Below are 27,558 nucleotides of genomic sequence, written 5' to 3'. Positions count from 1 at the left end.
GCAGAACAATTTAGTTCTTGGTTTGTGTCCTTATCTGTATTTGGCATCCTTAGGGCATTTCTGTTTAATGATTTTCTTTTTAGCTCAAGCTATTTCAAGTTCCATTCTGTCACTTATAATTAAAACAGTCCCAACTCATATAACCTCCCAGTCATTCCCACTGGAACAGAAAGCAGGGACTGATTGCCAGTGTTTTGCTCACACTCTGAGACTGGTACATGGCGCTGTATTTTCCCCATAGAGCCCGAGAGTCAACCTCGGAAGATGAATGAACAAAGCGGGGCCTCAGCCCTTTGCCTCCTGCTTCCACCTTCTTGAAGTTGCTGTGGCCGCACTAGGTCCCCCAGGCCTGCTCCTTCTGCAGCCCCTCAGGCATGCAGGGCTCATGGATCACCACTGTCTAGTTCGCTGTTCCTGGCCAGGACCAAGTTATTTTTGCTGCTTTGGCTGGAGAAAGGTGGAAAGGAACTAATGGGCAGCAAATTAGGAAAAGTTGGAAAGTGTGAAGAATGAAAGTTACAAGGAAAAGCAAATGGTAAAAAGGCAGTCATGCCAACGCCGCCAGAAAAGGGGGGCTTGGTCAGAAGTAAAGGAAAACAGGTGGGGGTCCCAAGGAAGGGAGTGAAATAAACAAGAGAATTATGCAAAAGACTGCACCCACCAGAGAGATAATAAAATTGCATTTTCATTGTTCTTTCCTGTTCCAGTCCCAGCATTTCCTCACTTTTCAGCCAAAAGATGCTGTTCCTACATGGCTCTTTAATGTCAGAAGCTATTCAAACCTTCTCTGCCTCCTACAATATGGGCACCCCAGCCTTCCACTCTAGCTCATGGTTCTCAACCCTGATTGAGCAGAGCCACCTGGGAAATATTTAAAAACACTGACACCTGGGCCCCACATCAGACCACACGTACTAATATCAGGATCTCTGGAAGTGTCATCCCGCCTTGGTATTTTTAAAAGCTGCCCAGCAGGTTGAAGACGGCTCACTCCCCACTCCTTGTGAGCAGAAGCGTTATGATAAAAACTCTCACACTATCACTTCTTTTGCCTCAATTTTCTTCCCTCATTGGCATTCATATTTCCTTTCTTCCCTGGGATCTTGGAGGAAAATTGTCTTGTGCCCTTTCCAAGATCATGCCTCTCTGTACTGAGTCTACTGCCTTGTCTTTGCTATAGTATGGTAACTTGCTTTTTGGTCACTCCTCTTTCTTCTTTCACCTAAAAAGTGCCCCAAACAGAAGTACATGTGGCTTAGGTACTTTATTTGATATAGCAACCCTGCACGGTAGATGTTATTATACTCACTTTATGGATGAGAAAACTAAAAGTCCAAACTAAAACTCCAAGGATAGAGTAATCCTGTGGTCTTATGTAGGAAATAAGGATTCAAACCTGAGTTTTTCTAATTCTAAATTCTACAATTGTTCTGACACACCTTAGTATTTATACGAATAATACCAAGAATAATACTATCACCAAAGAATAATCACATGAGTAAACAGCCATAAGAATTTGAAGGAATAAATTTTTGCACAACCTGCTTATATGTATTTATGCATATACATATGTATGTTTGTGTGTATGTATTGTCACTTAAAAAATCTCAAGCTGTTTTTTAAATAAGCCTCTAAAGGCTAAATTTTTGAAGAGGAATGAGTTACTTATTCGGAGAATAGAAATACCTTCATCCATAAGTACTACAATTGTATAAACCTAATCTAAACAAATAAATAGATTGGATAGATAGAAAGGGAGAGTAAGTAAGAAGAAAAGGGAGGGAGGGAGGGAGGAAGAAAGAGAGGGAGGGAGGGAGGAAGAGAGAGAGGGAGGGAGGGAGGGAGGAAGGAAGGAAGGAAGGAAGGAAGGAAGGAAGGAAGGAAGGAAGGAAGGAAGGAAGGAAGGAGAAATTAATTTTCAGGCCATTTATAATGGATATACAATACAGAGATGGGAATAAGCAGGTTTACAATTCTTTGTATGGAAATCACAATAATTAATAAACAATAATACAAGAATAAACTCCATGTTTCACACATGCACAACTGTAAACCTACTTTTGCTCACCCTGTATATATTCACACCTATATACAAACATAAATGTATACATGTCAAGTTATGTTGCCATTTATCTAGACCAAATGGTTTGGTCAGAAAATTTTTTGTTATATTTAAATATTAACACATGTATCTCTCTGTAAAATTTCTACCTACAACTCATTTTCAGTATTTCTGATAAGGTGTTACATAAAACACATGGAAATTCCTCAAAGTATATATATCTGTGATTTTCCACTACTGTCTCATATCATGCCTCATATCATGCCAGGCACTCCATCTCCTCTTCTGTGCTCCACTGGGTGCACTCAATTTTGTCTTCAACAAAAGTTGTGTCATATGCTCATTGTGCCCTGCTGACAGTCCATAAAATAACCTGTTCTGATGAGCGGCCCATCTTTTCACATCCTGCCGATTCTCTTTATCCTTTATGTAATTCTGACGAACCACTGTGAAGGCTGCCAATAGCCGGTCCCTGGTTACACACTTGTATGTGTGTAGGAGGGAGAGAACACCGAGGCATAGAATAAACTCTGCCCTTTCCCATGTTTCTCAAACCAACAACAGGTGTAACCCACTCAACCTCCATCGATGTGACTTTAACAAGGAGGGGAGGATTTCTCCCTTCCCATTATAAAAGCTCTAATGAAAGAAGTACTCTGTTGAGAGTAGGTCTACTTATTACGGATATCTGGTTTTGCCCTTCTCCAATATGCATATTCTATTAGTAACAGAATAACAAAAACATATTTTAAAAGGGTAAAGTTACAAACCCTTGGGGAGAAAAATGACTTGTATAATCCAAATGCTACCAGGCACTTAACTGAAGCAGCTCTGGCGGGGATAATTATAATATAATTTATCACCAGAAAGCACACTAAGATGCAGAATACATAATCATCTTATCAGTAAGCTGAGAGCAGTGGCAAAACTCATTTGAATTAAGAACCCAAAATGTAAGTCTCAAGGAAATTATAAGGTGTCAAGCAATCAGTAAAATTGAGATGAATGTTAACAGTCTTTCAAGAGGTAGATTGGATTTTTTTTTTTTACTAAAATCTGTAACTACAAAGGGTTAAAAGTGTACTTCAAGGTTTATGAGTCAGGATGGCCTTTTAGGGATGTATATGTACTTGAAACAGAATAGAATTTTCTACTTCTTTCTTCTTCTAGAGAATTATATATTTAGGTATCACAACTATAAAAATGAAATTATTTCCTAAAAGTGCATCACACAGGGCCTACACTACATTAAATGCACAGTGTTTAGGTTTTCTCTGCTAGAGTTTCTATTTGTTTTGTTGTTAAGGGACTCTGTGTTGTGTATAAACCACCCTCATGCTCTTTTAGACAGAAGCTCCCCACAGTCAACTGCACTAAAAATGTAATATCTGGCACAGGTAAGTAGTACTTTGTCCTTTTTTACCGTTTTCACCTGTGCTTTTGTAAAAGCACTGCCCTGGGTAGGGTAGGTAAGAGCAGTCTCTTCGCCCCATCCATTCTCCCAAGGAGAACTCCATAAATGCCCTGCTCCCTGACCCTCGCTCCTCAGCACAGACAAGCCAGGAAATATTTCCAAAAGGAACTGTTCTAACAAACAACAGAAAAATAAGCAAAGGAACTGCAGAAACAGAAAAATACATTATAAAGTGCAAGTGTACAATCTGGGATACCTAAAGACTGCAAGAAGGAACTGCTGACAAAGAAGAAGGAAAAATGAGATTTATGCAACTCATCTTGATTTAAAGCCTCTGTTTTGCCTTCGATTGGATCTGTGTGCTTGGATATGGTGGACCCTCCATTTTTGTTTTAATGTGTAAAATGTGATGAGTAACTCTTACTTTACAAGGCGGTTATAAGGATTAAAGTTATGGATGCTAACTTTTCTGCAAATTCCTGTGATGGAATGTGAGGCACAATGGATTGCAAGCAACAAACCACCCAGATAGCCCTTATATTTCCTGACTTTTCCTGTCACATGCGCCAGAACTCTTAACCATTTTGGATTTTGCCATATTACTTAGCTCCTTCCCTTATTACACAAATAACGAAAACTAAAAAAAAATAATTGCAACTATACTTGTGGCAAATACTGAATAGAAGTAGAATGTTAGGTGTCTTGCTCTTTGTTGAACTTGGCTTCCTGATTTTGTTTGAATTACAATTTTATTTTCTTTATTCCATTTCATGTTCTTTTAGCTTCCCAGTCCTCCTCCTCCACTATGGAGATACTCTACTATAAAAGCAACTACTGGATAAACAAGATTGACAAACCTCTAGTCAGGCTCACCAAGAAGCAAAGAGAGAGGACCCAAATAAACAAAATCAGAAATGATAGGGGCGAAATAACAACAGACCCCCACAGAAATACCAATGATTGTTAAAAAATACTATGAACAACGTTACTCCAACAAACTAGACAACCTGGAGGAAATGGACAAATTCCTAGAAAAATACAACATTCCAAAACCTAATCAGGAAGAATCTAAAAATCTCAACAGGCCAATAACTATGGAAGAAATTGAAGCAGTCATCAAAAAGCTTCCAGCAAACAAAAGCCCAGGACCAGACGGCTTCACAGGGGAGTTTTACCGAACATTCAAGGAAGAACTAAAACCTAACCTCCTCAGACTACTACAATAAATCCAAGAAGAAAGAGCACTTCCAAGCTCATTCTATGAAGCCAGCATCACCCTAATACCAAAACCAGGTAAAGACAACACAATGAAAGAGAATTATAGGCCAATATCCCTCATGAACATAGATGCCAAAATCCTCAACAAAATCTTAGCAAATTGGATCCAGCAGTACATCAGAAAGATCATACACCATGACCAAGTAGGATTTATCCCAGGGATGCAAGGATGATACAATATCCGCAAATCAATAAACGTGATACATTACATAAACAAATTGAAGGAAAAAACCCACATAGTCATATCAATTGATGCAGAAAAAGCGTTTGACAAAATTCAACACCCATTTTTGATAAAAACTCTCAGCAAGGTGGGAATAGAAGAATCATACCTCAACATAATAAAAGCCATATATGACAAACCCACAGTCAACATCATACTCAATGGACATAAACTAACACCATTTCCCCTAAGAACAGGAACAAGACAGGGATGCCCACTCTCACCACTCCTGTTCGACATAGTACTGGAAGTATTAGCCATTGCAATTAGAGAAGAAGAAGAAATAAAAGGCATCCAAATTGGAAAAGAAGAAGTAAAACTGTCCTTATTTGCAGATGACATGATATTATACTTAAAAAACCCTAAAGACTCCATCAAAAAAAATATTAGACTTAATAAAAGAATTCAGCAATGTAGCAGGATATAGAATTAATGCCAAGAAATCTATGGCATTTCTATACACCAATAGTGAACTTGCAGAAAGAGAGACTAAAAAAGCAATCTCATTTACCATCGCACCAAAAAAATTAAGCTACCTAGGAATAAACTTAACTAAAGAGGTAAAAGACCTCTACTCAGAAAGCTACAGGACATTGAAAAAAGAGATAGAGGAAGACATAAAGAGATGGAAGAACATACCATGTCCTTGGATTGGTAGAATCAACATCATTAAAATGTCCATACTGCCCAAAGCAATCTATAAATTCAACGCACTTCCCATTAAAATACCAACGGCATATTTCACAGACCTAGAACGAACTCTCCAAAAATTCATCTGGAATAAAAAACGACCCCGAATAGCTGCAGCGATCCTGAGAAAGAACAAAGTAGGTGGGATCTCAATACCAGATATCAAGCTGTATTACAAAGCCACTGTTCTCAAAACTGCCTGGTACTGGCACAAGAACAGACATATAGATCAATGGAATAGAATAGAGAGCCCAGAAATCAGCCCCAACCAATACGCTCAATTAATATTTGACAAAGGAGGCTAGAACATACAATGGAGTCAAGATAGTCTCTTTAATAAATGGTGTTGGGAAAATTGGACAGATACATGCAAGAAAATGAAACTAGACCACCAACTTACACCATACACAAAAATAAACTCAAAATGGATAAAGGACTTAAATATACGACGGGAAACCATAAAAATACTAGAAGAATCCAAAGGCATCAAAATCTCAGACATATGCCGAAGCAATTTCTTCACTGATACTGATCCTAGGGCATTGGAAACTAAAGAGAAAATAAACAAATGGGAATACATCAAAATAAAAAGTTCCTGGACAGCAAAAGAAACCATCAACAAAACAACAAGAAAGCCCACTACATGGGAGAACATATTTGCCAACATTATATCTGATAAGGGCCTAATCTCCAACATTTATAGGGAACTCATACAACTTAACAGAAGGAAGATAAACAATCCAATCAAAAAATGGGCAAAGGACCTAAATAGACACCTTTTAAAAGAGGACATTCAGAAAGCCAAGAGACATATGAAAACATGCTCAAAGTCGCTAATCATCCGAGAGATGCAAATCAAAACAACAATGAGGTACCATCTAACACCTGTCAGAATGGCTATCATCAACAAATCAACAAACGACAAGTGCTGGAGAGGATGTGGAGAAAAAGGAACACTTGTGCACTGCTTGTGGGAATGCAGACTGGTGCAGCCACTATGGAAGATAGTATGGAGTTTCCTCAAAAAACTGGAAATGGAACTCCCATTTGACCCTGTGATCCCACTTCTAGGAATATACCCCAAGAAACCAGAAACACCAATCAGAAAGGATATATGCACCCCTATGTTCATAGCAGCACAATTCACCATAACTAAGATCTGGAAACAGCCTAAGTGCCCATCAGTAGATGAATGGATTAGAAAACTGTGGTACATCTACATGATGGAATACTATGCTGCTGTAAAAAAGAAGGAACTCTTACCATTTGCAACAGCATGGATGGAACTGGAGAGCATTATGCTAAGTGAAATAAGCCAGTCAATGAAGGAAAAATACCACATGATCTCACTCATTCATGGATAATAGAGACCATTATAAACTTTTGAACAATAATAGATACAGAGGCAGAGTTGCCTCGAACAGACTATTAGACTACAGCAGGAAGGCCAGGGAGGGTTGGGGGGTACGAGGGGGGGGTGGTAAGAGATCAACCAAAGGACTTGTATGCATGCATATAAGCATAACCAATGGACATAAGACACTGGCGGGTAGGGGAGGCCAGGGGATTGTCAAGGGCGGGGGGAAAAAAAGGAGACATATGTAATACTCTTTGTAATAATTTAAGCAATAAAAAAAAAATTATTAAAAAAAATAAAATAAAATAAAAGCAACTACTATTTATTGAGAATCTACTATGCTTATACACATATGAGATCATTATCTTTTTTATTTAAATTCAGAATGCCTTTTATTCAGAAAAATTATATAAAAAATTGCACTTGTACATAACTCTTAGGAGAAGGAAACTGTAGCTGCCTTGGAGAAGAGCCTCCCTCACACAAGTCTCTCCAACACTCCGGAGTCAAAGGAGGGTCTGCCACATTTGAAACAGAAATTCCAGGTGTCCGTGAGGTCGACATTAGTAATGAGCAACGAAGAAGGTCAAGGTGGCAGTGAACGCGGGGGACTCAGTCTCAACATCCCTGAGAGAAGAGGCCCCAAAGAGATTCCGGCTGCCGAAAGTAACGTCCTGGCAAAGTACTGATTTCATCAGTGCGATAAACACCAGGAGAACAGGTGTTTCTACATTCAACACACTGTAGACAGCGGAGGAAACGGATTTTGCTTGCTAGCAACTAGCTTCTGATGCCGATGTGATATATAGCCTTTGATGTGACCTGTGTATATCAGGTTGGCTAGAATACACTGGACTTCATCGATGTCCACGTCTTCCACTTGCATGAATTTCAAAGCAACTAGGAAAGCATCCAGAGATAACTGGTGTGTTTTGAGTAACAAGGACACTTTCTTAAAAAGATTCCTGTAGGTGATGATCTTCAGCTTTTCAAGGATAAGGAAGATGCCACAGCGAATAAAGAAGGTCTCGTGCTTCGCTAGAGCCTCATTCAATAGAAGGAGATTGCCTTCCCTTACAGCTCTGGTTACTTCAGCAAACTGCATGAGATGATACTTTTTCAAAAGCTCAATGGTTGGCATATGACCCAGCAGCATTTTTACCAGGAGTAAATATATCAAAATCATCCTTTTGTTCTTCTGACTTAAACGGTGACAGTGTTCGAAGGCAAAGGACAGGTACTCCTCGGCCTGCTTAAAGTCACCATCAAACATGGCCTGTCGTCCAACGTAGTACCTGTATGTTACTCTCTGTGCTGTGCTGTAATCTTCTTTCAGATTTGAGCTGTCGATAACTCTGATGAGAGGTTTACACAAATGGAGTTTGTTGATCTTAAAGTAAGTCTTGAATAACTGATTCACCAGAAACAGCATCCCCCACTTCTTAGAATCCTCTCTCCCAGCACGAGTGTCACTGGCACAGACTCGGAAACAGCTCATCAACAGCTCAGCAGCTTTTTCCAACATGTCCCCAACTCTGCTTTTTCCTTTATTGACCAACTGCTGATCTGCGTTATTGGCAAATACTCGAAGATCAAGTGCTACTGCATACATGACAGGCAGAGCCCAGTTTTCTTCTTTGTGGGCCTGAAACACCCGCAGAAATGATCGGACGATGACAGTCTGGCATTGATATGCCTCTATGAAGTCATGGTTCCCCACTGTGTACGTGCACCTTAGATGAGCTGCAAACATTTCAGCATAAGGGGGTTCCAAAACTTGTTGACACTTCTCTTCCGGAGAGGCCAACTGAAGCTGTGGGTTGGCAACATGAGGATGGTTGAAAGACAACCAGCTCTGCGAAGGATTCCCCATCTCTGGTTTCAACTGCTTCATAGACCTGCTGCAGGTACTGGTTGATAGTGATGTGCGCCATGGTGGCTCCCACGCCACCGGGAACAGACAGGTAGATCACTATCTTTAATGTTCCCAGGCACCTTTCTATAAGTGAAAGTTTGCAGGGTTTGGGCAGTGTTGGGGTCCTGCCCCAGCGGGTCCAGGCGTCCCCAAAGGTGTGGACAGAGTCGTTGAAGAAGGAATGACATGGAGGCAGCGTTCAGTTGATCAGCATCCTAGCCAGGATCTCCAGCCAAGTTCTGTGTCTTACTGTCTTGTTACATCTGTATTTATACCAGTTGATTTTAATCCTATCAATTTCTAACCCAAAGGTTAGGGCGTTTCTTATCTCCATTCCAGGGAGTGAAGATTATGTAGCTTAAGCGTGATTATTCGTAAAGTGATTAACTACCCGCCTGGCACTTAGTCAAGGGGTTTTATTCCCTCCCTAACTTCAGGGGAAAATCCTCACCTGGGGAAACAACCTTTCTCGGGGAGGTGGTCCTGTTTAAAACACTCAGTGTTAAGAGGGGGGAGCAAACATATGCCATATATGCCAGGTCCCTTGAAACATAAGCTGTGCAGATGTTTATTCCCTGCAGCGACTGTGTCAAGCAGCAAGGGTGGACCGGCTTCCGGCAGTTAGTCACCCTTATCGTGGCTTCACTTCCCATGGTTTCAGTTACCAGCAGCAGTTCAAAAATATTAAATAGAAAATTCCATAAATAAACAATTCATAAGTCTTACATTTTTTTTGCCCTTCTGAGTAGTGTTGGGAGATCTTGTGCTGTCCCATTATGCCCCGCCTCCCCCTGCCACCCCAGGACATGAGTCATCCCTTTGTCCAGTGTCTCCTGGCTGTACATGCCCCTACCCCCTTAGTCACTTATAGCCATCTTGGTTTTCATATCAACTCTGTCTCAGGGCGTCACAGGGCACACATAAACTAATTACTAAAATTCTGTGACACACTAAAACATATATTTTTTGCCAATATGACAACAATAAGTATAATTTTGATTCATTCACACTGGATGGCTATTGTTGTGGCTGTTGTCATTTTCTATTAGACAATCTAAGAGAAAAGAGGTCAATGCCCCTGACTAAATAGTCAGGTATTGCATATTTTAAAAATTCTGTGGCACACTGGTTGAAAAGTGCTGCTTTAAGTGAAAGGGTGAGTACAGTTCAATAGGATATTTTGAGAGAGTGACACACACATTCACATAGCTTTTATCACAGAATATTGTTATAATTGGTCTATTGTATTATTAACTATTATTGTTAATCTCTTACTATGCCTAATTTATAAATAGACTTTATTATAGGTATATATATTTAGAAAAAAACATAGTACATATAGGATTCAGTACTATCTGCGGTTTCAGGAATCTGAACATATCCTCTAAAGATAAGAGGGGCTACTTTATGTTTTTTTACACACAATGACCAGCATTCAATAAAAAATAATAATACACATTAAAAAACAAGAAAATACATAATCAAGAATAAACAGTCAATAGATAAAAATTCAGGTATGCAACAGTTGTAAAAATGATCAGACTGGGACTTTAAAATAACTATTACTATAGACCAGTAAGAACAGCATAACATCAATAGCTCTCTATTCAAGGAGTAGTTCTGAGTTTGTTTTAAAAACCATCGCCAACAGCAGTGTCTCAGGGAACTCATTGGAAATTCAAATTTTGGGGTCTCACTTACACCTACAGAATCTTGGAAGGAGGCTGCCAAGTGATTGTAAAGCATGCTAAAACTTAAGGACCACTATACTATGGAAATTGGATTCACTACCATAAAAAATGATAACACGAGGCCCAGATTTCTCCATTCATGGCTTCCATTAAACTTTTTGGATAAAATAACAGCAATGCAACACAAGCATTTTCAGAAAATAAAGGAAAATGGAACTCTTTTGAACTCATTTCAGGAGACCAGCATAACCTGGACACCAATCTGATAAAGATAGTACAGAAAAAAGAACACTATAGGCCAGTATCCCTCACAAACTCATACCTTAAGAATTTTAACAAAATATTGAATAATCTAATCTTATATATAAAAGGACAATACATCGTGGTCAATGAGATCTATCCCAGGAATGCCAAGTTGGATTGAGCAATAGATATTCAGCCATGCAATTCATGATATTAACAAAATGAAAAAATATTATAAGATCCATTTAATAGATGTAGTCAAAGCATTTGATGAAACTCAACACTCATTAACGTTAAGAATTCCCACCAAAGTAGGAGTGGAAAAGAAAATTCTAAATTTTTTTCAAAGGCATCTACAAAAAACCGACAGCTAACTTCCCATTTAATTGTATAACATTATGCATAAAGCTCTTAGAATAGCGCCTAGTACAAAGTAAGTATTGCAAAAGGGTTTCCAATAAAGTAATTATGTGAGTTTTTAATTGGTCTTGCCAGAAATGCTACAAGTAACTACATGCTATGGAAATTTATAATATAATATTAACTTTTATCCTGACAAAAATTAGATGTTCAATAGATGTTCTGTTTTTGTTTTTGTTTTTTGAGTACTACTTTCTTTTAGCAATTTTCTTTATATTTGGTTTTGAAATTTAATGTTGTTCGAATACTCTAGTACAGGAAAAGAGATTTTGAGTCATAAAGTTATTTTAAAATGCTTTTACTATTTTCTTCTTCTTCCCAGAAGAATGGATAATATCTTCCTTTTTTTATAGACTGACAATCTTTGCAGCAAACTATAGGTTGTCTGATGGTGTGACTATATGTGTTTCTGAGAGAAATGAGGGTGTATGATGTATTTAATCTTTCCTGCATATTGAAGTCCTTTTATATTTTTTCCTGCTTTACATGTCTGTCTGAATGAGGCTTGGAGTTAATTACAGCATCAGGTATCACTAAAGCACATACTTAGGTGGTGGCTCAGTGGTTCCAATTGGACCTGAGTGTCCCACTAATGTTTCCCAATACAGACCCATTTAGAAAAGTACAGTATTTCTCTATTCCTCTGTAGGTGTGTGAAAGATAGAGGTTTTCTTCCTTAAAAAGCTGCCTTAAGGGTCAGGGACTGCGCCTAATGCCTTATTTCAAACTCTCTCAACTTTAGTCCTCTTTAATCAGAAAGAAAAAACAACAATGACCCACCTTTATCCATAATAATTCACATCCTCACTACAGTGATAGGATATTAGTGATATACTACTATTATCCCCATGTTATAGATAAGGTGACTGAGTCAAAGTGAGACTAGGCAATTTAAAGTGCTTTAGCTAATAAGCGGCAGAGCTAAGTTTTGAATCCAGGTAGACTGGGTACAGACTTCCAGCTTTTAAAGAGTGCCACTCAAATTAAAATTGTTTTCTTGATGTTTTCATTAAACTGTAGGTTTCACAAAGCCACCAACTATTTATCTTGCTCACAGGACCTAGCACACAGTAGAGATCTAAGAAAGATGCTGAATGAATGAACCATATGAATGAACCGTTAGCTATTCTTATCCTTGATTTATATTTGAGGAAACAGAGACTGAAGCCAAAATAATCCACTCAGAATCAAACAAACAGACAGGATATCCAAGATTTAAACCTGGACCACTCTGATTCCAAATCTTTTCCTTATTTCTCTTATAGTACAGCACACTAACTCTTCTTCAGATAGTTGAAAATCTCCAAAAGATTACTAGATAGCAAAAAAGCAATGGGGAGAATTTGTTATTTTGAGAGATTATTATTACTTTTTTCATGAGGCCTTTATAAAATAAGTAACATCACCTGCTGACAATGGCAGTGACCTTGAGGTACCTGATGATAATCATGATCATGATCATGAAGAAGAATGATTACTTTTAGTATCAGGAAAAAAAAAAAAGACAGAAATTATACTTTTAGGACATAATATTGTTTACTTCAGCTAGCCCATTAGGAATCATGTATGAAAACTTCTTGAGATGTTCTGTAATGAACAGACATTATCTGGGCAAGTGAAAATTTCCCTCAATTCATTAATAAAACATCAGATATTGATTCAGTACTGTCATTAAAACAACACCACAAAAGCTGTTTATTTAAATTTTTTTTTTTTTGAAGAGAGACCTTTTCCAAACTTTTATTTGTGCATATTCAATTGAAAAAGATAACTTTTACAGGTTCTTTGGTGCCCATATTCAGCATACAAAAATGTAAAAGACTATTCACAAATTGTTTATTTAAAATTTTTTTTTAATTTTTAACTATATCCTTGACACTGTATGAAATATCCTTAAATAGGAAAGGGTACAATAAATGTAAGTTAGGTTCAACGATATCAATACAATCCTCATAAAGAATAGATTTACTTATATTCTTTATAGATTCAAAGGTAAAAATGGAAATATTTTGGCAGGTGGCTAATTAGTAGTCTAATAGGAACAACATTCAGGTCACAAGCCTCAAAGTCAGAAAGCCATTATCTTAACAACGAAGTTCAGTGTAGTCCTATCCTGCTGTAAAGAAGACAAAAAAGGAATTGGAAAAGCAGCCATTGCTACCACTCAGGGTCAGCTGCAGGCCTGGCCACAGGCTGTCCATGTAAATAATGGTCTGTTGCTGTCCAGACAAGCCAGTGACTCATTCCCAGACTTGTCCTCTGGATAAAATCGTAATTCCTGGAAAATTTCACAATTTCTGCCTCATGTTGTCAATAATAAAAAAGTGCAAATGTATGTTTAATGAACAAATAAAACATTTGTTTTGCTGGTTTGAGTGGCCTAATCTAATGCTTCAATCTTTTGATCAATAAAAGACAAATACTTTCTACTAACTCTTCAAGTAGCAAAAAAAAAAAAAAAAAAGGAAATGGTATCAGGAAGATATGTGTTGACAACAACCTTTGAATAAAGGCCAAAGGAAAGTAGATCATCCTTACTTTTATTCCTTTTTTCCTTCCTTGCTTTCCTTATTCATTCATTCAACAAATATTTTTTGAGCATGAACAAGGCGAAGCATGTGGCAATGTATACTGTGATACCAGCCCACTTTAGGAGGCTAGGACTCTACACTGAAATATGGTGGGTAATATTAAAAAGCATGACAAGCTGAGTTCAAATCATTGTGATAAGTGAGGCGAGATGAAGAGAATTTCTGGCTGGGGTAATCAGGTAAGGCATCAAAGACCCTTCTGACTCTCATCAGAATCATAAACCATTTTTAAAAAATACACAAGTCTTGCCAGACGAGGCATGACTCAGTGGTTGAGCATCAACCTATGAACCAGGAGGTCACGGTTCGATTCCCAGTCAGGGCACATGCCTGGGTTGCAGGCTCGATCCCCAGTGTGGGTTGTGCAGAAGAGAGCCGATCAATGATTTGCTCTCATCATTGATGTTTCTATCTCTCTCTCCCTTCCTCTCTCTGAACTCAATAAAAATATATTTTAAAAAAATACACAAGTCTTCTGTTTTCCTCCACTTTCCTCTTAATCAGAATGGATATATTCCATTATACAGCACTTCAATAACACTCTTGGTCATATTCTAAATGTATCTATGTCCTGATATTTTGAACTCTTTGGTCTTGAAAATAAACCCACCTTGCTTCTATTCTTTATTGGCATTCCAATAATATTTTTTTTTCATATTATGCTACAGTCACATTACTTAGCAGTGACTATTTTAAACCTCTATTTTAAGGTGAATACTGAGGCTTTCGATCTAGGTGTCAAAAGTTGAGTAGAATTTGACAAGATGAAGTATAGAAGTAGAGGAAATCAATCTCAATGTTGAAAATGGCAAAACAAAGACACAAATTCATTTAAAAAAAAAAAAAAGACCAAGACAAATTTCATAATCAGGAAGTAATCCCCTTGGCTTGAGCACAAGCTTTAAAAATAAGTTGAGCCTGAGTCATGAAGACATTTGGCAGTCAGATAAGACAACCAGTCCCACCTAATCAATAATAATAATTCCCATGATGGTTTTTAGTAAGAGTATCAAAACAATGATTTGAGATTACAAATCTCGGGGCTTTCTGAAAGGTGGTTTTATGGAGAAAGGAAAAAAAAAACTATAGAAGCTGGAGCATGAAGTTGGACTATAACTATATTAGGCTTTCTGCCTTGGTATGATAAAGGCCTTAATCAAGATGACAATGAAAGCTGGAAGAAAGAATGGGCCCAGAAAACACGCTGAAAGATAGCAACTAAATTTGATTAGCAGGATATACAGCAGATGGAAATTCAGACTAAAAAGTCTTTTGAAGGTTAAAAGTAGTTGGAAAAAGAGAATCACTACTTAATGTTCAGAAGGGGATTCAAAAATGTAAAACCAGCATCTAGGAAAGAAACCTAGGATGCTCATATTAATTTAAAAGTCATCCTCAAAGAGATGGTAGCTAAAATGTTCAACATTGAGTTTTCCAGACAGAAATGTAGAGAAAGAGAAGAAAGTCAAAGATAAGTCTTTAGGAAGCATATAGTGTTATGGAAGTGAACAAAAAAAGAACAAGCAGAGACTTAAATTTTAATTTTAATTTAGCCAGAGAAGCCAAGGAAAAGAAGTATGCTTAGAATGCTTCTGAGAGGCACAGGAGTGGGGAAAGCATTAGGCTCATTCTTAGGGATTTTAAATCCTTGTGAGGGATTAAGAAGAGAGTGATGAAAACAGCTCAGTCTTTGAAGAAATGTTGTGGTTAAAGGGGAAAAAAAAGAGTTATAAGATGATAGTTTAAGGAGGAAGTAGAGTTGGTGAAAAGTTTATCCTTTTGCTTGCTTATTTTAGGTTAAGAAAATCCTGACAGCTTATTTATATAGTGTGGAGGGGAAACTGTTGGAGGGAAGAGACATGATATGCTGAAGAAATAATTAAGTGTTAAACATTTTGGACTGAGAGAAGCGAAACAAATTTAAAGAATAGGGGGAAGATAAATTACAGAAAAAACAGGAAGGATCCTTGTCCTTCCAGCCAGTGCCAAACAGAGACTGGTTGTGAGGACCTGGGAAAGATGTGCTCGGAAGTCTTTTCAAAATGGATGAGATAACGTTTTAGGGCATTGTTGGAAAAGAAAGATGAGAAATCAGATCACTTTCAGTTATTTATCTCCTAAGATGTCCATGTATGAAACAGAACAGAAGGACTGTCTCAACAGTTCTTCAGCATTCCTTTTGAACGTGATTAATGATAAGTTTTGCCCAATGATTGCTGTATCTGTTACATCTAGAAAAGTCTAAACCTGGGAAGGCAAATAGGTATAGTCTGTCATGTCAACTCCAACTATTAGTAAACCTGCAGCTCTATTCGAAAGGGTTATGAGGCCTGCTCTAGGGCACCAGAAGAGCGCCCTGTGATTGATTAGCAATGTCTGCTTTGGACCAAGCATAGGGGGTTGATAGACTTGCTAAATCAGGAATCATAACTATAAGTGATTCGGTCCAATTTTCTCATATACAGGTCAGAAGTATGACATAATTTGAATATACATCGTAGGTTTATATGAAAGTAGAAATGTCAGGCAAAACCAACCTACTTTAAGATTCCTTAACTTGAAAGATTTGGACTTCAAAACTGGGTTTTGAAACCCCAGAGTGTTCAAGCAGAAAGACCAGATTCCACTCATTTCTCTAAATTGTTTTCAGATTTCATCTTTCCTTCTTCCTCCAAAATTTGCACTGCTCTCCAAGACTGGTTTGTCTGATATTTTTTTCAGCAGAAAGAAACACTCTTCTGGATCAAAAAGTGTTCAAAATGTACTCTTTTAAGTGGATAAAGTGAGAGAAGATGGTAGGGAAAGGGGAGAGTAATGGTATCTCTATCTGTGGAGAAGTCTCTGCAGATGTGGCAGGGTAGGTGGGATCAGGGTGGCAATACACCTTCTACATGGTGGCCCCGATCAATAATGCAAATGTTGGTCAGTGGGAAGAAGGCTGGTACCGTTGGAGCAGCAGTCCTCTTCATTTGCTTTAATGCCTCAATATAAACTGGAGATAGACATTACTTATAGAAAAGAAAATCAAAGGTCCATCATTTTATTAAGGTCAAGGCCCTGACTGGTTTGGCTCATTGGATAGAGCGTCGGCCTGGGGACTGAAGGGTCCCAGGTTCGATTCCGGTCAAGGGCATGTACTTTGGTTGCAGGCACATCCCCAGTACGGGGTGTGCAGGAGGCAGCTGATAGATGTTTCTCTCTCATTGATGTTTCTGGCTCTCTATCCCTCTCCCTTCCACTCTGTGAAAAATCAATAAAATATATTTTTTTAAAAAGATATTGGATCAAGGATAGAAATATTAATCTATTTCTTGAGTCTAATTAACTTTTTGATTGACACTGTTGAAACTAATTTCTGAGTTTCAGAGTTGCATTGTTGTTTCCTATACTATAAAATTCCTCTGCTATTATGTAGTTCATTGTTCATGTGAAGCTGTTTTTAAAGGAAACACAGTTCTGTCTTGATAACTATCAGGAAACTGCCAGATGTTTCCTACTGTCTACGCCAAACCAGTCAACACTATGATCATGCTTTCACTGACACAGTCATGGACTGTCTACCTCCCAAGCCTCCCCCTAATACAGAATCCAAGGCTTTAGCACACAGAAAAATGTGCTATTTAAGTAATTAGAAAAAAAACACACAAAATAAAACCAAAAAATGAGGAACATCATTCTAATATTTTACCTTTCTTACTAAAAAAATATGTAGTAGTCATATTCAAACTCTTAATTTGAAAAAGGAACAGACTTGCTTTCTAATATCATGGGACACTTCCATAAATAGAACAGCATTTACTTCTCTTTTGAAAATGGAGAATTATTTAAGAGATTAGAGGGAAAATAAATTAACTTGTTTAGGAACATATTAATGTTATTGGTGTTTATTGTGTACAAATAGTTATTTTCTTTAGTCAATTTATTCATCTTTCTTACCAGTCTTTGCATTGGTGTTCACACTTAGAACTACCTTTCCCACCAAGAATACATATAAAAGAATAACATTTTAAGAAAGCCTCATTGCTAAGTAAGTTTGTTATTTGAATAACCCAAAAGTAGTTGTAATGCCCTTGCTCAGTGTGCATTCTAGCCTTGGGCCACCTGGACAAGGGAAGAGTGTGGGGAAGGAAGACAGAGTTTCAGACAGAGTTAATGGCATATGCAATACAACGATGGGGAGGCTAAAAAGCTTAAGGCTTACTTAGCTATCAGCCAGCAGTCGCGTGGGTGGGCATCTACAGAAGAATAATGGGAGACAAATCTAATGTGGTAGATTCAAAAATGTGTTGTGTAGAACCTTGAAGCCATCCTGAGTAGTCTATACTTATATCTGTAAACAGGCAAAATAAAGCCATTGATGTTTTCTGAAAGGGGAAGTGTATTATTAGATCAATAGTGAGATTCCTCGTATGAAGGGTCTGAAGGGCGGGATCATGGCACGTCTGTGTGTAAGAGCCTGGAAAGAGTTGCTACCAAACAAGTTGGAAAAGCTTCCAGAGAGTGAGGCAGGCAGAGGAACATGGTAGGCGAGGTTTCAAAGTCAAGGGACAAAGGGACTTTGAGTGGAAAGCAGCTTCCAATGAGAGAGAAGGTCACAAGTGAAGGAGAACTTAAATTTACTAGATTTGACAGTTGGAAAGCCATGCGGAGAAAGTTAGTGAGAAGGGAGGGGGTGTGAGATTGAGAGATTTCACAGAATGAGTAATTAGTGAGGAATGGAGTCGGGCAAACGATGCAGGCAGTGCTCTATGAAGTGGAAACAAAAGTGAATGAAAGCATGGGCAGCATTGCTCCCACAGGGAGCAGGAACAAGGGAAACTTTCTCCTTTGGCTTTATTGTTATAATTGTTGTTGTTATTATTGATTTGGGTGGAAAGTGCAAGTCACATTTTTAGACAGAAAAGAGGAAACCAATCAAGGGTGGAAATTAGAAAATCTAAGGTATATAGCATAACATGTAGACTTACATCTCAGGGGACCCAGGGGTACAAGAGCTCAAGGAGATAGGCTTAGCAAAATAATAAAAAAAATAATAATTTTAAAAAAGAAAGAAAAAGAAAATGTTTGTTTCTTCATCAGAAAAGGAAGAGACCAAGAAAGAAAGATGAGCATTGAACACTTTCTCATGTAGAAGGAGAAAAAGGGAGAAAGTGCACATCTGGAATCTCAAACCTTTGTACTGAGTAAAAGGGTAGGACATTTGTCAGCAGGATGGCAGGCTGAAGGAACGCTGAACTGTTGAACAGAAAAGAGAAAGATGGTTAACTGATGCAATGGAGAGTTCAAGAGAGAAGTAAAAGATAGGTAACAGTGACAAGGAAAAAAACCCAGTGCAGCAAAGGGCCTACACAAGGTTAGGGGTTTTTTCTCCATACCTAGTCAACATCCTGGGAGCCAATAAACTCCAGACTACCATGGCTAATTTTCATTCAAAATTAACTGGAATTTGGAGGTGAAATAGAAAGAAAATAGAGGAAGGGCAGGAGAAATGTTGAAGGGGGACTGGAGAGCAAGGCCTGGACAGAAGGATGCTGGGATGACAGTACCAGAGACAACATGCCCAACTCGAGGTTCTTTCCTCTTTTACCTTGTAAACTCCAATTCTTTGAGTGAATAATATCGGCTACATACAGAAGTGCCCTATGAGAAGAATTTTGGGGAAATGAAGAAAAAACTCAGAGGAGAGAGTAGTGGCAGGAGGTGATATGTGAGCGGCCTAGAGGGATGAGTTGTGTAGATTCCAAACCAGAGGTGACCTGGAGAAAGTAAGTCTCAGGAATTCACACACAGGCCTCAGCTTCCCACAGGACATAACAACAGGAGAGCGGAGTGATTTTTGTCAGACTCTTCAGGGATGGTGTGAAATGATCTGACATTGAACTGATACATGTATGATCTTAAAATGCTGATCCAGGCTGGATAGAGGCAAAGAAAACCAGAATAGGGCGGGGGGGGGGGGGGGGGGGGGGGGGAGGGGATTTCAGGAAAGTGGAGGGACTATGAAGGTGGATGTGGACAAACAATAGTAACCTGGGGGATTAGAATTAAAACAGAAAAGTATCATTAGACAGCTTCACAGGGGATAAAGGGATCAGAATCTCTTCCATGTGGTAGCAAAAGTGTATATATCATAAGGTGGAGGCTTAGGAAATTCACAAGTTTGTGATTGAAGATGAAAGAATTTTAAGATAAAACAGTGCTGACAGAAGTAAAGAGGAAGAGGAGATAATGAATCACAGTAGCAACAGCAATACCGAAGCAAATGGACAATACTGATAGTTTGATATTTAAGTTGGTAATTTATCACAAAGCAAGACGTGGGTGTCATTATATTCTACAGTCTGCCCCAGGGTGCTGCTCCCTGAAAGAGGGTCAGGGTCCAGGCCTGAAGTGCTTTTGACCTTCTGGCTCAGATGATCCAGAAAAAGAGTCCTTGTTTAAATAAATCATCTAAGAGCAGCCGGGGTCAGGTCCCTGACAATTTGTCAGGCTTAGAATAAGAAGGGAAGGAGAGTGAAGTGCATCAGTAATCAGCCTGAAGAGATGATCTGGGAATTGGACGAGGTACTGACCTCCAACCTTTCATTACTGTCTTCTACTCCCACAACCCCCTACCAGGCACTCCTCTATTCTCCATTGTCTCCCCTGCCCCCAACACACATACACACAATTTTTAAGATTCTATCATGAACCTCAGAAAGTGCAGGACAAACTGGCCTTGGGGGGAACTACAACTGACTAAATTATAATAGGCTCAGCTCATCAGTAACCTGGGGGATTAGAATTAAAACAGAAAAGTATCATTAGACAGCTTCACAGAGGATAAAGGGATCAGAATGTCTTCCATGTGGTAGCAAAAGTGTATATATCATAAGAGTACACAGCACAAAGAATTTTCACAAAGCAAACACAATTGTATATTTAGGGACCTCACCCAACACCAAAACCTTACCAGCATCCCAGAAGCCCTTTCCTATTCCCTTTTGTCACACCACACACCTCAGAGCAACCACAGTCTTGACTTCTAACACCATAGATATATTTTGCATTAAAAAGTTTACTGTCAAAAAAAAAAGTTTACTGTCATTTTGTACACATTTTTTAGTACTCTCCAGACATAGCTCAAAATAGAAATTATTAATACCCCAAATTGCTAATATGCCAACAAAAATACTAGTATTTTAACACTTTGAATAGCACAGCATAAAGTAGCATGGCACAGTGCAATAGTAGGATGAGCACAACTACTATTGTAATCACCTGGGTTAAGGAGTTTGAGAAACCTAAGGTTGAAGTGTTAAGAATCATCTCATTATTTTAGAAGTTGGCAGGAGAGTAAAGGGAAGGGTGGAGTCCATGTCTCTGATGTCATCAAGGAAGAAGCAAAATTAGCAGGTGACTGCCTCCAAGGAGAGAAGATAGTAAAAGTAAGCAGAATGAATTTTTGGGTTTTTATGGAGACTCATTACATTAGCATGATTGATTACATCATTGACTATTGGCTATTGATTCAACCTCCAGCCCCTCTGACCTCCCCAAAAGTCAGAGGGTGGAACAGAAAGTTTCAACCCCCTAATCACAGGGTGGGTTCTGCTGGCAACCAGCCCCCAGGCTAATGTCAGTTCATTAACATAACAAAAAACACTTTGAGGCTCTCCTCACTTAGGAAATTTCCAAAGGTTTTAAGAGTTCTGGGCCAAAAATGGGCAGGCACAAAGACCAAATATATATTTCTTAATATAAAGCACAACATCACATGAAGTTTAATACTTATATTGCCTACCTCTCAGGATCCAATGAAGTAATGTGATGGGGCACAGAAAACATCAAAGGACCATACAATTAAAAGTCACTATTAGTGTTTTTCAATAGAACTTATTGTGGTGACATTGATTAATGAAATTATATAGGTTTCAGGTATACATTTTCTACAATACGTCATCAATATATTGTATTGTGTGTTTACCACCCCAAAAGTTTATGCTTATCAATCACAGCTTATTCATCCCCTCCAAAATCCAGCTTTTCCTAGAATATTGAACACATGAGGAACAGGAAAACATCTTATTCTCACTGGTAAATAAACAAGTGAGTCTCCTCATCTGTAATCTGTAATCAGGTTCTGAAAAAAGAAAATAAAAACATTTCAAAAAGGAGAAAATACAATTCAGAAGGGAGATTTTTCTTTAAAAACTTTAAATGGCCTGAATTATGAAATAGAAAAGTCTATTTTGATTTCAGTTTTAGGTGCATTATAAATGATACTGATAGAAATTATACAGAGCTATTTTTTCATTGTTTCTTAATCTCAGATTTCATTTTCTAGAAATGCTGACCCTAAGTGACTGGGGAAAAAAGATAAATTTGGATTCCATTGTGCAGTAAACAGCAGTAAAACCCTGTTAGGGAAGTATTATAGCAAAAATCTGTTCAAGCAAAGTTCAACCAAATACTACATTAAACTGCAATTTTGGCTTAACTCAGTTTTTAAGAGTTAAAGGAAGTTGAGATTAGTCTATTCAGGTTTTGAAGAAGGAAGAGGAGGAGGTAAAAGAGGATGAGGGGAGAAGGAAAAGAGGAAGACAGGGAAGAAAAAGAGAAAAGAAAAGGGAGAGAGAAAAAGAGGAGAAAAAGATGCAAAAGAAAACTAATATGTCAACAATGTGGAAAGTCAAGAAGGTACATGGGATTCTAACCCAGTGTCCTATTTCTTTTATTCTCATCCATTATCAACCTCTACTTATTAAAGGTTAACTATACCATGTACTGAGGGGAATGCAAAAGATGTGTATGGTGAACTTTATTATTATTATATACCAGATAACCTGATGGATTCACATAAAAGGAATTAAAATTAGCTTCACTAGAGAATGGAATGTATAACATCCAAGAAAACAATATTAAGCAAAGAGAAAATGAGATTCAAGTGGAATCAGACTCTGGCTTCAAATCCTGGTTTTATCATTTAAAGCCAGTATGAACCTGGGAAATGTACCTAACTATCCGAATCTCAGTTTTGTCGCAGTAAAATGGTGATAATTTTAGTCTAAATTTTATAGGGTCCTTGTGAAAATCAAAGAATTAACATGTACAAAGCCCACAGCACAAAGTCAGATAACCTCAACAAATGTTAGCAAGAAGCAGGAATAGGTACAGGAGTAGGAAGAAGCTTCTAAATAAGGAGTCTGCACACCTGCTTCTCTCCTTGTGGCCTTGCCACTAATTTGGAGCACAACCTTCATAAATGCCACAGGCCCATGGTTTCCTCATTGTAGGAGTTAGAAGGACACAGTTCCCCAAATCCCCTTCACTTCTGCTACCAATGACAAGGCCGGGGGTCCTCGAGACCACCCTTAGTCACGAATTGGCTAGGATGATTCACAGGGCTCACTGGAAGCCGCTTTGATTGCCATGACAGTTCATTACAGCTCAAAGACATTAAAATCCGCCACGGGAAGTGATGCACAGGGCAGAGTCCAGGAAAGTTCCAAGGACAGAGTTATCCATTGCCCTCTCCCTGTGGTGTCATGGACAACACCACTCTCTCGGAAACAATGTGTTACAATATACAGGGAGTATTGCCAAACAGGGAAATTCACTGAAGCCTTGGTGTCCAAACTCTTTACTGGGACTCCATGGTGGCTGGCTTCAGTCTCCAGCTTCCGCACAGGTCAAGCTGATAACCGCATGGCTCAAAGACTCACCATACGTCAGAGTGTACCACTTTCGATCCAGGCCCAAGTCCTCAGGCAAAAAGACACTCTTGTCAAACAGGACACTCAAAGGGCTTAGAGAGGACCTTCCAGAGGAGGCAGGGAGAGACCAGACTTCTCTTTGGACAAGGTTAATGTATTCACTCTATACTATCAAATGTTGACCTTCCAGCTCTAACACTCTAAATCAGCTTTTACTGACTGCAACCAACAAAAATTAATTTTACATGTTGACTTGAACACATATATTTATAAGATAAATACCCTTTACTATATGGAATATATGCTGATATTTTATTAAAATATTGGTAACATTCCACTAAACTGACCTTTAATGAGTATTAATACACAGTTTGAAAGCATTGATGTAGAGCAGGACCCTGTGAGGCAAATCCAGCTGCTTTACTGGAACACAACTACAGCCGTTCATTTATGTATTTTATAGTCTGTGGCTGCTTTCATATTGGAGTAGTTGCTACAAAGATAGCACAGCCTGCAGAGGCTAAAATATTTACTATTTGGTTCTTTACAGAAAAAGTTTGACAACCCCTGATCTAGTGTATCATTGTGATTTATGACCCCAAGGAAAATACATTTATAAAATTGCCTATACTCCTTCCAATTTATGACAAATGCATAACCTTACACCCATCTTTTTTTTCAGTTTATACAAATGCATGTTAATGATTTGGGAAATGTCCTTCTAAAATGGATAAAAGAATCATATATTTCCAGGGTCAGCTACCGAGTCAATGGATGCACTGAGGCTGTGTCATACTTTAAGCTCATGCTATGCGTGCCCTCAGATTTGGGATTGTGTTACTCATTAATCAAAAAGTATTCACTAACTCCTTCCTTCCAGATAACCTACACCCCTTCAACTATAGCAAAGTATGAGGAATTATGTGAGAAATTTTTGGCATTGTAAGAGAAATCAGAAACCCGAGAAATACTGGTTAGGATTACTCTCAAAGAGAAATGTACTGGCCGAAACCGGTTTGGCTCAGTGGATAGAGCGTCGGCCTGCGGACTGAAAGGTCCCAAGTTCGATTCCGGTCAAGGGCATGTACATGGGTTGCGGGCACATCTCCCAGTGGGAGATGTGCAGGAGGCAGCTGATCGATGTTTCTCTCTCATCGATGTTTCTAACTCTCTATCTTTCTCCCTTCCACTCTGTGAAAAATCAATAAAATATATTTAAAAAAAAAAAAGAGAAATGTACTGTACCAAAAATAGAAGTTCCAACACAGACATATACCCAAAGGAATATCAACAGGAGTCCCTCTAAAGATCAAGTTCAGACAGAATGTTCAAAGCAATTCAAACACAAGCAAATTTGGGAGGTGAGGAATAAATTAAATAGCAAATCCCAATTCTCTGGACATCTCCCTCATCTCAGCCATCTAAGGTAGAATGCTAGAAAAGGACTAGAAAAAGAAAAAATGCAGGCTGCCCCAGGGAGTGAGCTAAGAGCAGTACACTATTACCAGTTTCTGAAATATTGGCAGGATTGGCTTATTATAGCTTTTACCCTCACCAGACTGGCTGATCACTGTTGGGGACAGAAATAAAAGCTTGTGACTTCACAGAGCCTAGATCTTTTGAAAATGAGCTCTACGTGAAGAGGAGGTGATCCAGCTGCAGGAATCAGTTCTATTCTACAACATGTGAAAAGGATGTAATCAGAACCTGCGGTCTTCTGCTTCCCAGAACTTGAGGTGTCTATAAACTGGGTTAGTCAAGTTAATTTCAAGAGGCTGCTCCTTCTCTCTTAGGTGCAGTTCAGCTCTGCCATACAAATTGTGAGGGTTTTTCAAGTTATGGAACTCTCACATTCATCGAGATGCTTTTCTTCTCACAACAAATTCTAATACCCCCTCCCACCTTTGTGCATTATTGTGAGTATGTGTCCTGACCATCCCCATAGTTTGTCAGTAGCATCAGAGTCTTCTGGTTCATCCGAATGAAGCCTCTTTTCTCACCTATCCCTAGCTTATTCCTATTGGCTTCCACTGCCTAAGGTTGAAACCACAATACAATACCATTTATGCTTCCACTTTCTTCTTAGAACCCTGCCACACTATGAAAACAAGTCCAGACAAGACTGTTAAAAGATGAAAGAACCCAGTCACCAACTTTGCCCCAGTTAACTTTGAGCCAATACCCAGCTAACAAGTCAGCCTCCGGCTGATCCATCAGGGGATTGCAGATGAATTGTGAAACCAGCCAAGATCAACAGAGCCAATCCCAGATAAAATGACTGGCCGACTCATAAGCAATAACAAATGCATTGTTCTAAGTCATTGAATTTTGGGTAATCTGTTACCCACAACAGCTGAAAAAGCATTTCAAAGACTTTTTATCAAAGGCAGTAGAACCCATTATCTATAGGTTTCCTCTGCTCTTGTTACATAAACTTGGTAAGTGCTTTTTTGTTTTGCCAAGCTACTCTCAGCAAGTGAAATTTCTCCCTCTTCATTTAATATTTCACAAATTATTTTCTTTCACTTAAGCTACTATGTCTCCTACCATGAAATGTTCCCATAAAAAAAGTAGAAATGTCCTAGTCTTTCATTATTTGTTCACTTATTACCCTTCCTTTTCTCAAACACTTAATCCACTTATACTTTGTACATAAAATCGGCTTAATTAATAGGACTTGATTAATGTCACTACTATTTGTTTCAACTGCCAGTTCCTAGAATGAGGAAAAATATTGGCTGAACTTGTCCATAGACTGTCATGTTTACAGACTCTTAGTCCATTTGTTGAATCAAATTAAAACAAATGGTTTTTAAATGTCTAAATTACTCCCTGCTCCAAATTGAAAGCCCAAATGTTAATAAATATTAATTTATTATACCTTATATCTACTTTTATATTAAAACTAGAGGCCCAATGCACAAAATTCTGTTCCCTGGTCGAACTCCCAGTCTAGGGGACAATTTGCATATTAGGCTTTTATTGTATAAGATAATATATGTAAATAAGAATCAGCTGAAAGCCCAAATGCATACAATCTTTCAAAGATTAATTAAAATTAAAAAAGAGAAAAGGGGACTCTGGATATTGGCAATTAAAGAGCATGCACATCCATGTTGTAGTGCTCCTCTTTAACATTTAACTTTAGTTATAAAGAGGAAACATTTAGCAATAATGACCTTTGAATATTTTAAGCAATCAGTGAACTACATCAGTATTAGAGTTTTTAGATTACGTTTTCAATTTGTTTAAACGTTTCTCTCCTCTTCCTTCTTTCTCTCTTAGATTGAGATACATAGACCTTTTTATTCTATTTTATACTATTTCAAAACACTCAGTAAAACAAGACCAACTCCCTTTCCTTACTTTCCTACACAGTACCAAAGAGAACTGTGAAAATTTGACTAAATATATTGTTTCTATAGAATAGATATATTTTTCATGTATTTCTATTTAATCTGATTACTTCCAAAAGGGATTTGAAGGTGTTCATTGATGAATATTGACCAATGCCAATACACAAGGATTTTTTATGGATTTAAAGAGCTCTATTCATAGCCTTAGTAATCAGGCCTGTTAATTCCCAAACCAACTCTGTGGTGTAGGTCATTAACATCATATGCCTCAGGTTGACTATAAGAAAAGGCTGAGATGACACAGCTAAAGCCTATGGCTACACTTATTAGATAAAACATATAGGTTTTTACAGAGATTAAGCTTGATCACTTATTAGAAAAGATTGGTTAGTAACTTTAGGCATTTCTCTAGGGCTGACTGTCAATCATTTCTATATTTCCGAGAAACTCCTTACAGCATGTGAATTATTTCTTGTAGGCATTCTATCATCATTCATGTAGCTTCTATCAGATAAAATTCTGGCACTAAACTGAGAGAGTATATTATTTAGCAAATGAGCAAAAGCTATTTGATATATAATTAAAGTTTATCACTGTTATAATAATTGAGTCATGATATTATT

At 38.1% G+C, this 27,558-nt stretch overlaps 1 pseudogene; it reads right to left on the bottom strand.

Annotated features, from left to right (window-relative positions):
• Positions 1–7,419: 7,419 nt before the first annotated feature.
• Positions 7,420–9,029, bottom strand: LOC139016951 (PCI domain-containing protein 2 pseudogene; annotated as a pseudogene).
• Positions 9,030–27,558: the final 18,529 nt, after the last annotated feature.

This window comes from Myotis yumanensis, unplaced genomic scaffold, assembly GCF_028538775.1.
Source record: "Myotis yumanensis isolate MYYU_CA2020_CCGP unplaced genomic scaffold, mMyoYum1.0.hap1 SCAF_9, whole genome shotgun sequence".
In the NCBI taxonomy this organism is placed as follows: Eukaryota; Metazoa; Chordata; class Mammalia; order Chiroptera; family Vespertilionidae; genus Myotis; species Myotis yumanensis.
Note: the sequence above shows the minus strand (reverse complement) of the source record. Positions and strands in the feature narration are given on the sequence as shown.